Genomic DNA, 12,849 nt, shown 5'->3' on the forward strand with positions numbered 1-12,849 from the left:
TATTCTGGAAGTTAAAACATGCAAAGTGAAACAATAGTAAATAATTGGCACAAGACAGTAACTTTACTTATAAATAAAACTCCTTTTATTTAATCATCAAATGTCAATTACAATTTAGCTATTACAAGTTTCTATTTATCTAACCACTAAAACTAATATCGTCCGTTAGCCCAATGCCCCTTGCATACTGCAAGTGCTTAACCCAAGTCCGTCCCTTTGTAAGAGGATCTGATGGGTTGTCCTCCGACGATATCCCCTTTACGACGATGTGTCCTTCTTCTACTTGATGTCTTATGAATTGATATTTTCTGTCGATATGCCTGGATCTACCATGATCTCTTGGTTCCTTGGTTAAGGCAACCGCCCCTTCATTATCGCAGAAAATCTCCATAGGCTACTTTATGGATGGAATGACTCCAAGGTCTCCAATGAAGTTTTTCAACCATATTGCCTGCTTCGATGCTTCACTTGCTGCTATGTACTCCGATTCACACGTTGAGTCAACTACAATCTCCTGCTTGGAACTTTTCCATGGCACTGCTCATCCATTCAGGGTAAACACCCAGCCCGACTGAGAGCGGAAATTATATATGTCGGTTTGAAAGTTGGCGTCGCTATACCCTGTCACTCTCAAGTCATCACTCCCACCGAGGGTAAGGATCCAGTCCTTAGTCCTCCACAGGTACTTAAGAATGTTCTTAACTACAGTCTAATGAGCTTTACCAGGATTCCCTTGATATCTGCTGACCATGCTCAAAGCAAAGGCCACATCAGGGCAAGTACAAGTCATAACATACATGATCGAGCCAACTGCAGAAGCATATGGTATTCAAATCATCTCTGCTATCTCAGCCTCTGTACTCGGACTCTGATTCTTAACCGGGTACCCGCCTATTTTAGCTGGAACCGGAACCGCTCCCGGAACAGGCGGTTCCAAAATTATTGGTATTGGAACCGGAACCGCTTACACCGGTTCCTAGAAATTTGGAACCGCTCCCGGAACCGCCAAGACCGGTTCCGGTTCCGGGTACCCGGTTTTTTGAATATATTTTTTTGTATTTTATACATGCCATTGAAATTAACTTTTATAAGTAATAGGAATTCAAGATGTAAACTAAAACAATTAAAAAAAACTTGATCTCAAAACAGCAAAACAGCAACAAATGGAATTTAACAAGTCCACAACAAACTACAAAACATAAACAGTCACAAAACAACAAAAAAGAAAGCAAAACAACACAAAACAGCAAAACAACAACAGCAACATCATCGAACTTTGCAATCGGAAAACCAGTCACATTCCCAACTCGAATCAACTTTACTGCAATCATAAAAAAAATATTGCCAAAATAAATCAAAATCATATAACAGGAGGGGTGGTAATGGCTTCTTCAGGGAAAGAAGCAGAGCCCTAAACAGTAACAGATGCAATAATCGAAACACGAATGACACTATCAACATCACTTCCCACGATACAAATGCAAGAACACCATCTACATCTTCCATGTTGTCATCTAGAAAACAAGCCACAACAGCGACATTTATAGATGGATCACACAATTTTTCTACAACTCTTAATAGGGAATCAAGATGTTTTATCCTCCCTGTTGCCTGTTCGTTCTTTGGATTGATCCACTTTTCCACCTACAGGTTCTTAAAAGCAATATATCCATGGAAACTTGATTCGTATACTCAAGAACTGGTAAACCAAGTGATTTTCTTGTTGCATCAGCTACTTGGAGATGATGAATGTGTAGCTGTTCCTCAATTCCTGCATCAAGAACCAATCCCACCTGATTACACGAACAAAATCATGATAATGTAACCATATATTATGTAATGGCGTGTGTATTAACTCAAATCAATCTAGGGCATAACCTTCTACGTACATGACATTTGGCATTGGCCAGTAGAGCATTGGTGCATTATGAACCTGTGAATTTTCAACTATTACAGGAAATCTAGGTTTTGGAGGGAAGGGATAACTTAAATTCTAGCTGCTGTGAACAGAATCATCACACCACAACATTATCACGATTTGAAAAAGAAATACAGAGAAGCAGACAACATACGTTGGGATGAGAAATGACGCAGTTGGCTACTGAAGCTAGGGTTCGAGCAACAGGTAAAGCATCACCGGCGTAACCTCCAATCGAAGCACCAACTCCTGTTGGTACAATCAAAACGCCAATGTATTATCTCTTCCACTGCAACAAAATACAATATCTGAATATCAATCACAAACACAAATGAAAATTCACACACATACTACAACGACATATAAGAGGAAAAAGTGAGTATCCGGTGAAAGCTTCTACATACCTTGTTAGCCAAATAAGAATTCGAACACGAGACTCGAAGAACAGAGGAGTTTACCGCCAGTGGTGTTGAAGAACATATGAGTGTGGTGTAGGGTGTTGTCGGAGCTTTCTTCGGAGCCGGCACTGCTTTATTCTTCACGACAACCCTAATCACAGATCGGAAAAACATAATTAATCAAAACTATCAACAGATTATGTTACATAAAACGAAAACAACATAAAAATTCAGATCGCGAACACATATGAAGCTTCGATTGATCCGACTGACTAAGAAAGTAGTTGCAATTGAGCCTTCGACATTGATGAGAGTGACAACGAGAAGAAGAGAGTGTAGTGTGGGGTGTCAGCGTTTTTTTGGTAAGAATGAATCACTAAAACCCTAAAAACGACTAAGTTGTAATCAAGTATAAGTTCTTTTTCTATTTTTTAAAAACAAAATCACAAAAATATAAAAATTAAATATATTTTTTTTTAGAATAGGCGGGTACCCGTCGGTTCCGGTTCCGGTTAACCGCCGGTTCCGGGTACCCGGTATTGGAACCGGATCGGCGGGTATCCAGCAGGTATCGGTTTTGTAAAAATGAGAATTGGAACTGGAACTACTTAAGGCGGTTCCGCAACTTTAAGAACCGGAACCGCTTAAGGCAGTTCCAGTTCCAGAACCGGCAGTTCTGAGGCGCTTCCGGTTTCGAAAGCAGGTACCCGCTTCTGCTGCTCATCCCTAGGCAGGTTACCTTTCTTAGAGTTATCCATGCTGAAACGCTTCAACACCTTGTCCAAGTACGTACTTTGAGAAAGTCCTATTAGCCTTTTACTCCTGTCTCATAGGATATAAGCAGCTTTTTCGAGGTTCTTCATAGCGAAACACTTCCCAAGCCAGGACTTGACCTCCTGCAAGGTTGGGATGTCGTTTCCTATGAGCAGTATGTCATCTACATACAATACCAGAAAGCTCACTATACTCCCACTAGCTTTGACATATATACATGACTCATCCTCGCTTCTCGAAAATCCAAACTGTTTGACTTTCTCATCAAAACAAAGATTCCATCTACGAGATGCTTGTTTCAATCCATATATAGATTTCTCAAGCTTACACACTCTATGAGGGTACTTTGCATTGACAAAACCCTCTGGCTGACTCATGTAAACATCTTCAGCTAACTTTCCATTAAGGAAAGCGGTTTTGGCATCCATTTTCCTTATTTCATAATCATGAAATGCAACTATGGCCAACATTGTTGGATTAGGTGTCTAAGTTCATAACTATTTTTGGAATGTACTTGACCCGGTTGGCATGGTCCATTTGGGTTGCATGGCATTGCAACACTTGGATAGACTAAATGAGAGAAAGGACACTTATGGTTTATTAATATATTATAAGTTCTAATATATTAATAATATTATTTAATTAGTATTGATCAATAATTAATTTGGTGATCAAAAGGAGACTAATTAAATATATGGGGTTGATTGTGTAAATCCTTCATTCTTATATAGTGGGCTAATGATCCATGGTTTATTAAGTTGGGCTAAAACCCATAAGGTGCTCCATGGATAGTCCATGGAGGTTATAAACCCATGCATCATGGAATATGAAAAGCCATGCACATTAGGGTTTACATGGAGTAACCCTACATGTGGCACACTATATAATAAGCTCCATGGCTAGCAAAATCGGCAACTAAGAAAGAACAAGAGGGCAAGCCGATTTTGAGTGAGTGTGGACTTCTCTCAAAGTTATTCCAAGAGTTGTGGTGCTGTGTGAAACATTTGAGGCATCACACTTGAGGTGCTAGGCTCACAAGGTTCTCAAGGAATCCAAGCAACAAGAAAGGTATGTTCTCCTACTAGCTTTTATGTTTCAAAGTTCCCCATGCCATGCTAGTTAGGTTAAGAACCTTGGAAAATCAAATTTTCATGTATCTTAGTAAAACATAGATCCAAGGTTTCTAGGGTTGCATGTACACCTTAGGAGTGTTAGAATGCTCAAAACCCCTCAATGGTATCAGAGCCTAGGCTTGTTTTCTTGATACTTGATGCAAATTGTTGAAAAAACTCAAGATTTCTGCATTCTGCTGAGTGAACGTGCCGAGTCCATGGGGGGACTCGACGAGTCCATTTGTTATTTCATCCTACTCGTCGAGTAGGTTCTTACACTCGACGAGTAGGAGGCCCTTAATGCAGATTTTCGAGTTTTGCTGCTGGAAATGGACTAGAATCATTACCCTAAACTGTTTTGGACTTATAAATCATGTTTTTGATGTGGTAATGATTATGCTAATCCATTTACAATGGTTATTATCAAAATTTCAAGTTTTATATGTGTTTATATGATTCTTGAAATTGTTGATATGGATGTTCATATGCTTATGAGTTTTGTTAGATCATAGGAATTATTTGCAAATTGTTTGTTAGTTAATTCTTGATCATTATGTGTTTTAATGGAATCCATAATTTTTCCTCAAGTTATGGATTACCAAGAGTCACTTCTTTTAAAGTCCATTTAAGAAAACATAAGTTACATAAAATGAAAAGTCTTCCTTTTATGAACCATTAACTCATAAGTTATGAAGTTGAAAAGTTTTGAATAGTTACAAAACTTGCCCTCAAGTTTTGGAACATGTAAAGTCACTTTAGAAAACTTTAGTTCCAACCCCTAGAATTTTAAAAGTTAAAATTCAACCCTTATACTTTATAATATTATAAGTTAATAATATATATCTGTATAAGATCAAGTCGTTTTACCGTTAGTAGGCCTCATTCACGAAGCCGGTCTATAAGGGGGTATAAGGTTGTTGCCTATCAAATGACAGCTTAATAGGTGTCCACTCTCACCCACCGCTTCCTTGACTGGTGGAGGGTCGTTAGCCGAACGGGTAGGACAATGACTTTAAATCCTCATTAAAAGTATGATGGTTATAAAGTAACTAAATGTTTTTATAAATTCCCAATCTTAGTTACTTTAGGAAAAATGTGAATATAGTGCTAACCCATGAAATTACACTTTGCAATTTGCTTAAGTCGTTAGTGGAGCGTGTGTGGTTAACCGACACACTAACCTGGACTTAACAAGGTAGGAAAAAGGTGGCTTAAGGTTTATCATAGATCGGTGGAGCGCGTGTGGTTAACCGGCACATCGATTAGGTGATAAACATTAAGAGTACCAAGTAATTTGCATGGTTAATTCACACCTTGTTCTGTGATCCTCGGCATCCCAGTCACAAAACGTGAAGGGCACATTCGAGATTGAAACATGCCATTGAAAAGTTCAATGAATCTCAAAAGAATCTAGGAGTTTCAAAATGAATTAAAACCTAATAATTTATTTCGTTTTTCATGGTGGAAATTGGTGAATCGTCATTCACCTACCTTCAAATATTTTATAGCTTGGATTACGGCATCCCTCTTTTAAGTTATAAAATATTGTGTTGGGTCCTAGCCTTAATATTACATTTGGGTATCTTATTAAGGACTATCTTTATATCTAATATAAACTTGTCCTTCTTTCTTTTCAGATGTCTTCCAACAATGCTGCTTCTGGCTCAAACCCTATCGGCTCCTTCTCTCTCATGAACCTTTATGGGAGAGTCATCTTCGATGCTTCCAACTTTATGGATTGGATCCGGAACATCAGGATGGTCACTCATTACGAGGACAATTAATATGTCCTCGACAAGGAGCTTAAGGAACTTGATGATTCGTTTGCTACTCCTGAGCAGATGGCTGAATATCAGACTCATGAGAGAGATGCCACCAAAGTGGCATGTATCATGTTGGCCACGATGACAGCCGAGCTCCAAAAGTCCTATGAGGACTATTAACCTTTTGAGATGCACCAGGACTTGATGGACCGCTACCATCAAAGTGCTCGTCAAGAGAGGTATGACATCATCTCCTCCATGATAACAACCCGGATGAAGGATGGTGAACCCATCACGGGCCACATGCAGAAAATGAAAAGGTATGTGGACCGTTTGCTGAATTTGAATGTGAACTTCCCCGAGGAGTTGGCAATTGACATCATTTTACACTCCTTACCTTCGTGTTATGATCAATTCCGAACGACATATCACATGAACAAGGAGGAAGTTACACTCATCAAACTTCAAGGACTTTTGAAGACCCCCGAAAGTGGTCTTAAAGGTAAATCGGTTGTTACCACTCCTACTCCACCGCGGCCCCTGTCTTGGCAATCGAGCAAGGTAAAGGGAAGAAGAGGAAGAGCCCTTCGAAGGGTACCAAGGGAAAGTCCCTTGATAGCTCCTCTTCGAGTGGAACCAAAAGAGGTTATGTCACTCTTTCTGCCAACCCTAAAGAGGCTGAATGCTTCTATTGCCATGAAAAGTCGCACTAAAAGCGAAACTGCCCAAAGTACCTGCAAGATGTTAAGGATGGGAAAGTGAAACCCAACCATGCAGGTATTTACACTATATTGTCTAATAAATCACCCTATTCTAATTCTTGGGTCCTTGATACAGGTTGTGGTATTCACAGATGTTCTGATTTGTAGGGACTAAGAAGAAGTGAGAATGTGGAGCATGGGAAGATAAACTTAATCATGGGGAATAGGAAAGCTTCACCTGTCACCAAGATTGGAGTTTATTCTTTGTTGCTAAGTAGTGGGTAAACATTAGATTTGAATAAATATTGTTACTCGTTTAAAATGGCGAGAAATATTATTTCCTTTCATGGTTTGTACAAACAAGGGTTTACCTTTTCATTTGATAATGAATGTGGTGGTATTAATGCTTTCTTTAATAATGTTCTTTATTTTAAAGCATTACCTTGTGATGGTGTATATGAAACTGTGTCGGTTGTAGATAACCTAGGAAATAATGTGTTGTGTATTGATTCTTCCACTAGCTTGGATAAAGCATCATTATGGCATTGTCATCTTAGACATGTAAGCAAGAAACGAATAGGCCAACTCCAAAAGTATGGAGTCTTGGAGTCACTTGACCTAAAGTCGTATGATAGTTGTGAATCTTGTTTGCTTGGGAAAATGGCAAAGTCACCCTTTACTGGTACTTGTGCTAGGGGTGAGGGTTTGTTGGATCTCTTACATACTGATGTGTGTGGACCCTTTAGAACCGCCACAAGGGATGCTAACCGCTTCTATGTGACTTTTACTGATGATTATAGTAGATATGGATATGTCTACTTAATCAAGCATAAGTCAGAAACCTTTGAAAAGTTCAAAGAGTTTAAACAGGAAGTGGAGAATCAGTTGGGCAGGAACATTAAGATGCTTCGATCCGATCGAGGTGGTGAGTATCTTAGTATAGAGTTCATTGACTATCTTAAGGAATGTGGGATTGTCTCAATATTGACACCTCCCAGAACACCACAGCTTAATGGTGTGGCTGAGAGGCGTAATCGAACCTTGTTGAACATGGTTCATTCCATGATGAGTCGAGCTTCGCTACCAATCTCATTTTGGGGGTATGCCTTAGAGACTGTCACCCATATCCTTAATCTAGTCTGTGACAACCTGAAATTTCTATTCTATACAACCATTCACTTCAATAGAAGTCAATCTTGTTTCCGCTAACTTTTGAGCTGTTTAGAGTCCATTTGAGTGTTCTACAGCCTAGACCATCAAAAAAGGAAATTTTAGGACGTGTACTCTAGAGTTTATTGTGCATCAATAAAGTCTCAAAACTCCAAGAGTTTGGAGTTTATGGCCCAAACAATGAGTTTACGGCTGTAAACTCTAAGGGGGATAAATACGACACTTAGTCATTTTATACACTTTTTTACCATTTCAAGCCTAGAAACTCATTCTCTCTCAAGTAGCATCCGATTTTCCTTCTTGATCTTCAACTTTGTAAGTATTTCTTGCCTTAATTAGTTGATATCCTTCATCATCTAGTGATCTTACATGTTTTCATCCATGAAATCTCTTCATTTTGATAGATCTTCAAGTGTTCTTCATTTCACCAAGAACACCAAGAACACACACTAGTGTTCTTGGACTTTAAACACCCTTACAAGCTTCTATATTGTAAGTACTCCTACTTTAGCTTGTTATAGGCTTGATACACTTGTTAAGTAACTAGAAAACATCAAGAAACATAAGATCATAAGTGTTTACGGCCAAGGCAATCTCCTTGGGCCGTAAACTCTAATGAAAGGGCCATTGTGAGCCCTAGTCCCTTACTAAGCCTTGGATACAAGTCTAGATCACCTCCTTGTGGAGTATAGGACCTTAAACAAACAAACGAACCAAGCACACATGAGTTTACGGCCGTAAACTCATGAGGAATGGTCTATGGGCCGTAAACTCTAAAAAATGGTGCAATGGTGCCACTATCACTTCCTAAGGCTTGGACTTGATCATAGTATGCTTAACCTTGACTTGTAAGACCTTAAAACACCAAATGGTAGAAGTTACCATGGGTTTACGGCCGTAAACCCATTAGGACCATAAACCCTAAACCGTAAACTCATGAAGAGTTTACCCTTGGACCGTAAACTCAAAAGCAAAGCCCTACAACCCTTAGATGCAATCCTTGGTACTTATAGCACTTGAATCAAAGTGTTATACATGTTTTAGGGTGTCTTAACTTGATTAATTAGTTGTTAGTTGACTAATTGGATACATATATGTGTCATTATATGTTAAATAGGATCCGTGTGTGTGTCCAAGTCTTCACTTGACACTTAGCATCCTATACGATCCGTTCATCCAAACCACTCACTACAGGTGAGTTCATACCCCTTAATCAACCTATTAAATGATTTTAAATGCTTTTATGGGGGGGGGGGAATACAAGTTGAACTATTATAGTTATTATATCAATCACATGTGATTAATAACTACCAAACAAGTGGATTTCTTACTTTTCAAACTGTGTTATCAAACAAACTACTTCAAACTGTTTTACAAACTCTTTTACATGTTAAATACTTTTATTAAACTCTTTTAAACTTATATTTTGTTAAATGTGTATCTACATAGATATAGTTATATAAGTAGGATTGGAAGGACTTAGGACTGATTGCTCACCTTACCTCTTGTTCCTTGTTTGGTTGTGGACTTAGGGTATCAGTTGTTTGTCCGAATGTCGTTCGAATTCTAGTTATATATTATGTATATGTATATAGATATAAAAGTTCCTTCTTTCTATTCAATACCTTTGGGTAGCAAAGGTATACAAGCATGTTCATACATGCAAACAACATTTCTAGTAAACTATAATAGGTATAGTTTAGGAAGTTACTAATACTATTACTAGAACAATGAAACATACAATGAGTCAGTTCATACATGAGTCAACACATACTATTATGAGAAACAGAGAGAACATACATACATACTAGACAGAGAGAGAACATACAATACAGCTAGTACATACTATACATTATACAAGAGAACATACTATTATGAGAAACAGAGAGAACATACATACATACTAGATAGAGAGAGAACATACAATACAGCTAGTACACACAATACATATACAAGAACACTACTACAGTTATGTGAGCCACGTAACGGGGCATGACATCACCTGTCATGGCTCGTTTTGTATCCAGAATCTTCTTAAGTGGAGAGCGTTGAGTTTGTGTATAGATCTATACTGGATTGACTATCCTACACCTTGCTGCTCGCTACAGTGGGACTTGCAAGTCTACGGGTGCCAAACGTCATTTCTTCCGATGTCTTACATGTTGGATTAATGTCTAAGTTCATAACTATATTTGGTATGTACTTGACCCGACCCGGCATGGTCCATTTGGGTTGCACTTCACCGGCACAATTTATATGGATAGTCTTTTGAGAATAGTATATTTATGATTTATATTAATATATTATAAGTTCTAATATATTAATATGGAATCATATTATTTAATTAGTATTGATCAAGAATTAATTTAGAATTAATTAAGTGATCAAAAAGAACTAATTAAATATGGACTCTTATATATATGGAATGGGCCAAGTTCATTTAGGTTGGGCTAAGCTTTCATGGATGGTCCATGGAGCTTTTAACCCATGTATCCTATGTAAATGAAAGGTCATGGGTAGTAGGGTTTACATGGATGTAACCCTAATCCTCCATAATATATAAAGGGGTCCTTGGCTCACAAAATTGGCACAAGTGTGTGAAAATAAGAGTGGGACGATTTTAGTGTGCATACATATTCTCTCAAGTTCTTCCAAGGTGTTTTGGTGATTTGTGATTCCATTTGAGGCTTCCACACTATTGGGGCGAAGCTCTTAAAGCTTGAAGACATCAAGCTACATCAAAAGGTATGTTATCTAACTAGAACTTTGTAGTATAGGTGCTTCATAATATGCTAGTTAGGATGAAACCTTGGAATAGTTAATATTTGCATGTATAATAGAGAAAACATAGATCCAAGGTTTATAGGGTTGCATGTACACCATATGAGTGTTAGAATGCTCAAAACCCAACAGTGGTATCAGAGCCATGGGTTGTTTTCTGTTATATTGATGCAAATGTTTTATTTTCAAGTTGAAAAAAAAGGAAAAAAAAACATGACGTTTGTCAAATTTTAAGATAATTACTTGTTTTTGTGAAAAACTAATTATTTGTAAAATTTGAATCATTTGCTATATGAGTTGAATTAGGTCAAATTTAGTAAAAGATAAAATGATATGATTATTTTATTAGTTTTAAAAGTTTGATCTAAAGAGTTTTTTGAAACCTCCATAAGTTATGGATATGAAAAGGTTTTTAAAAAAAAATTGATTCAAAGTTTTTTATGGAGTTACAAAACTTGGTCTTAATGTTTTAAAGAATTCCATAACTTGTTCTTAAGTTATGGAACATGAAAAGTTTCATCATAAAACAAGTATTTAACTCCATAAGTTATGGAATCCAAAAGTTTTCAAGAGTTACAAAACTTGCCCTCAAGTTTTGGAATTTGGAAAAAGTTTTTCTATGATAAAAAAAAAGAATTGAATTCTAAAACTCTTGGGTTCATAACTTAAACAATTAATTAAATGATTTTAATTTTGAATTTAGTAATTGGAATTATGATGTTTTTATTGAATAATTCAATTAACTCTTATGGACTTTATTAATAGATAATTAAAGTGTTTAATTAAAAGAGAATTAATAATTCCATAATGACATGGTTTAAATTTAATTAAATTAAGAGTATAGTTTAATTAATAGATTAAACCACCAAGTATTTTAAATGTCTAAAATACACCCTTATACTATTATAATATTAAAAGTTTAATATATTATATGTATAAGAGCAAGTCGTCTTACCATTAGTAGGCCTCATTCACGAAGCCGGTCTATAAGGGGGGTATAAGGTTACTGCCTATAAAATGGCAGTTTAATGGGTGTCCACTCTCACCCACCGCTTCCTTGACTGGTGGAGGGTCGTTAGCCGAACAGGTAGGACAAGGACTATAATTCTCCCTTCATTATAAGTATAATGATAAATAATAAGTAACTAAACACTTATAAATTCCCAATCTTAGTTACTTAGGAAAATGTGAATAAGGTGCTAATCCATGAAATTACACTTTGCACTTTGTTTAAGCTGTTAGTGGAGCGTGTGTGGTTAACCGGCACACTAACCTGGACTTAACAAGGTTGGCAAAGGGTAACTTAATGTTTATCATAGTATCGTTGGAGCGTGTGTGGTTAACCGGCACATCGATTGAGGGGTAAATATTAAGGGTACCAAGTATATTTGCATGGTTACTTCACACCTTGTTTTGTGATCCTCGGCATCCCAGTCACAAAACCTGAAGGGCACACTCGAGATTGAAACATGCCATTGAAAAGTTCAATGAATCTTACAAGAATCTAGGAGTTTCAAAACCAATTAAAACCTAATAATACATTTCGTTTATCTTGGTGGAAATTGGTGAATCGTCATTCACCTACCTTCAAATATTTTATAGCTTGGATTACGACATCCCTCTTCCAAGTTATAAAATAGTTTGTTGGGTCCTAGCCTTAATATATCATATTGGGTGTTATATTAAGGACTTAAATCAACTTTACGTGAATTTCTCCCATTGTTGATGTCTGGTTTAGACAACAATGATCTTGCCAAACCAAGCTTTCCTAATGAATATGACTTCCTGAGTTTGGCTCATGGAAGTCATACTTCTCTTCCTCCACCTCCTCCAATTATTCTCCCTGACCCACAAGTTCAAGGTCACTCAAGCCCTAATGGCAAGCAAGGTCTATGTGTGATCACATCTTAGAGATGAAGTCACTTATTGACAAGCCGGGAGAGTTGGGTGTCAAAGTCTTGAGAAAGTTGGATGTTCAATCACTTTCTAAGTCACATAGTGAGTTCCTTTGGGACTACTATGAAACATACTATGACATGAACCTTAATGATCATATCTATTTGCTTGGTGCTGCTGAATCAACAATGATTTGGAACGATAGTAAATCAAATTTGATTAGAAGATCAACTTCCCAAAAACTTTATGGACAGTGACAATGGTGACACTGGAAATCCAGAAAAAGCATTCTCTTCCCAATGGAAAGGGATTGGCCATAGTCAACCCGGTTGACCA

Source organism: Lactuca virosa, chromosome 6 (assembly GCF_052849685.1).
Source record: "Lactuca virosa cultivar CGN04683 chromosome 6, Lactuca_virosa_CGN04683_v6, whole genome shotgun sequence".
Lineage (NCBI taxonomy): Eukaryota > Viridiplantae > Streptophyta > Magnoliopsida > Asterales > Asteraceae > Lactuca > Lactuca virosa.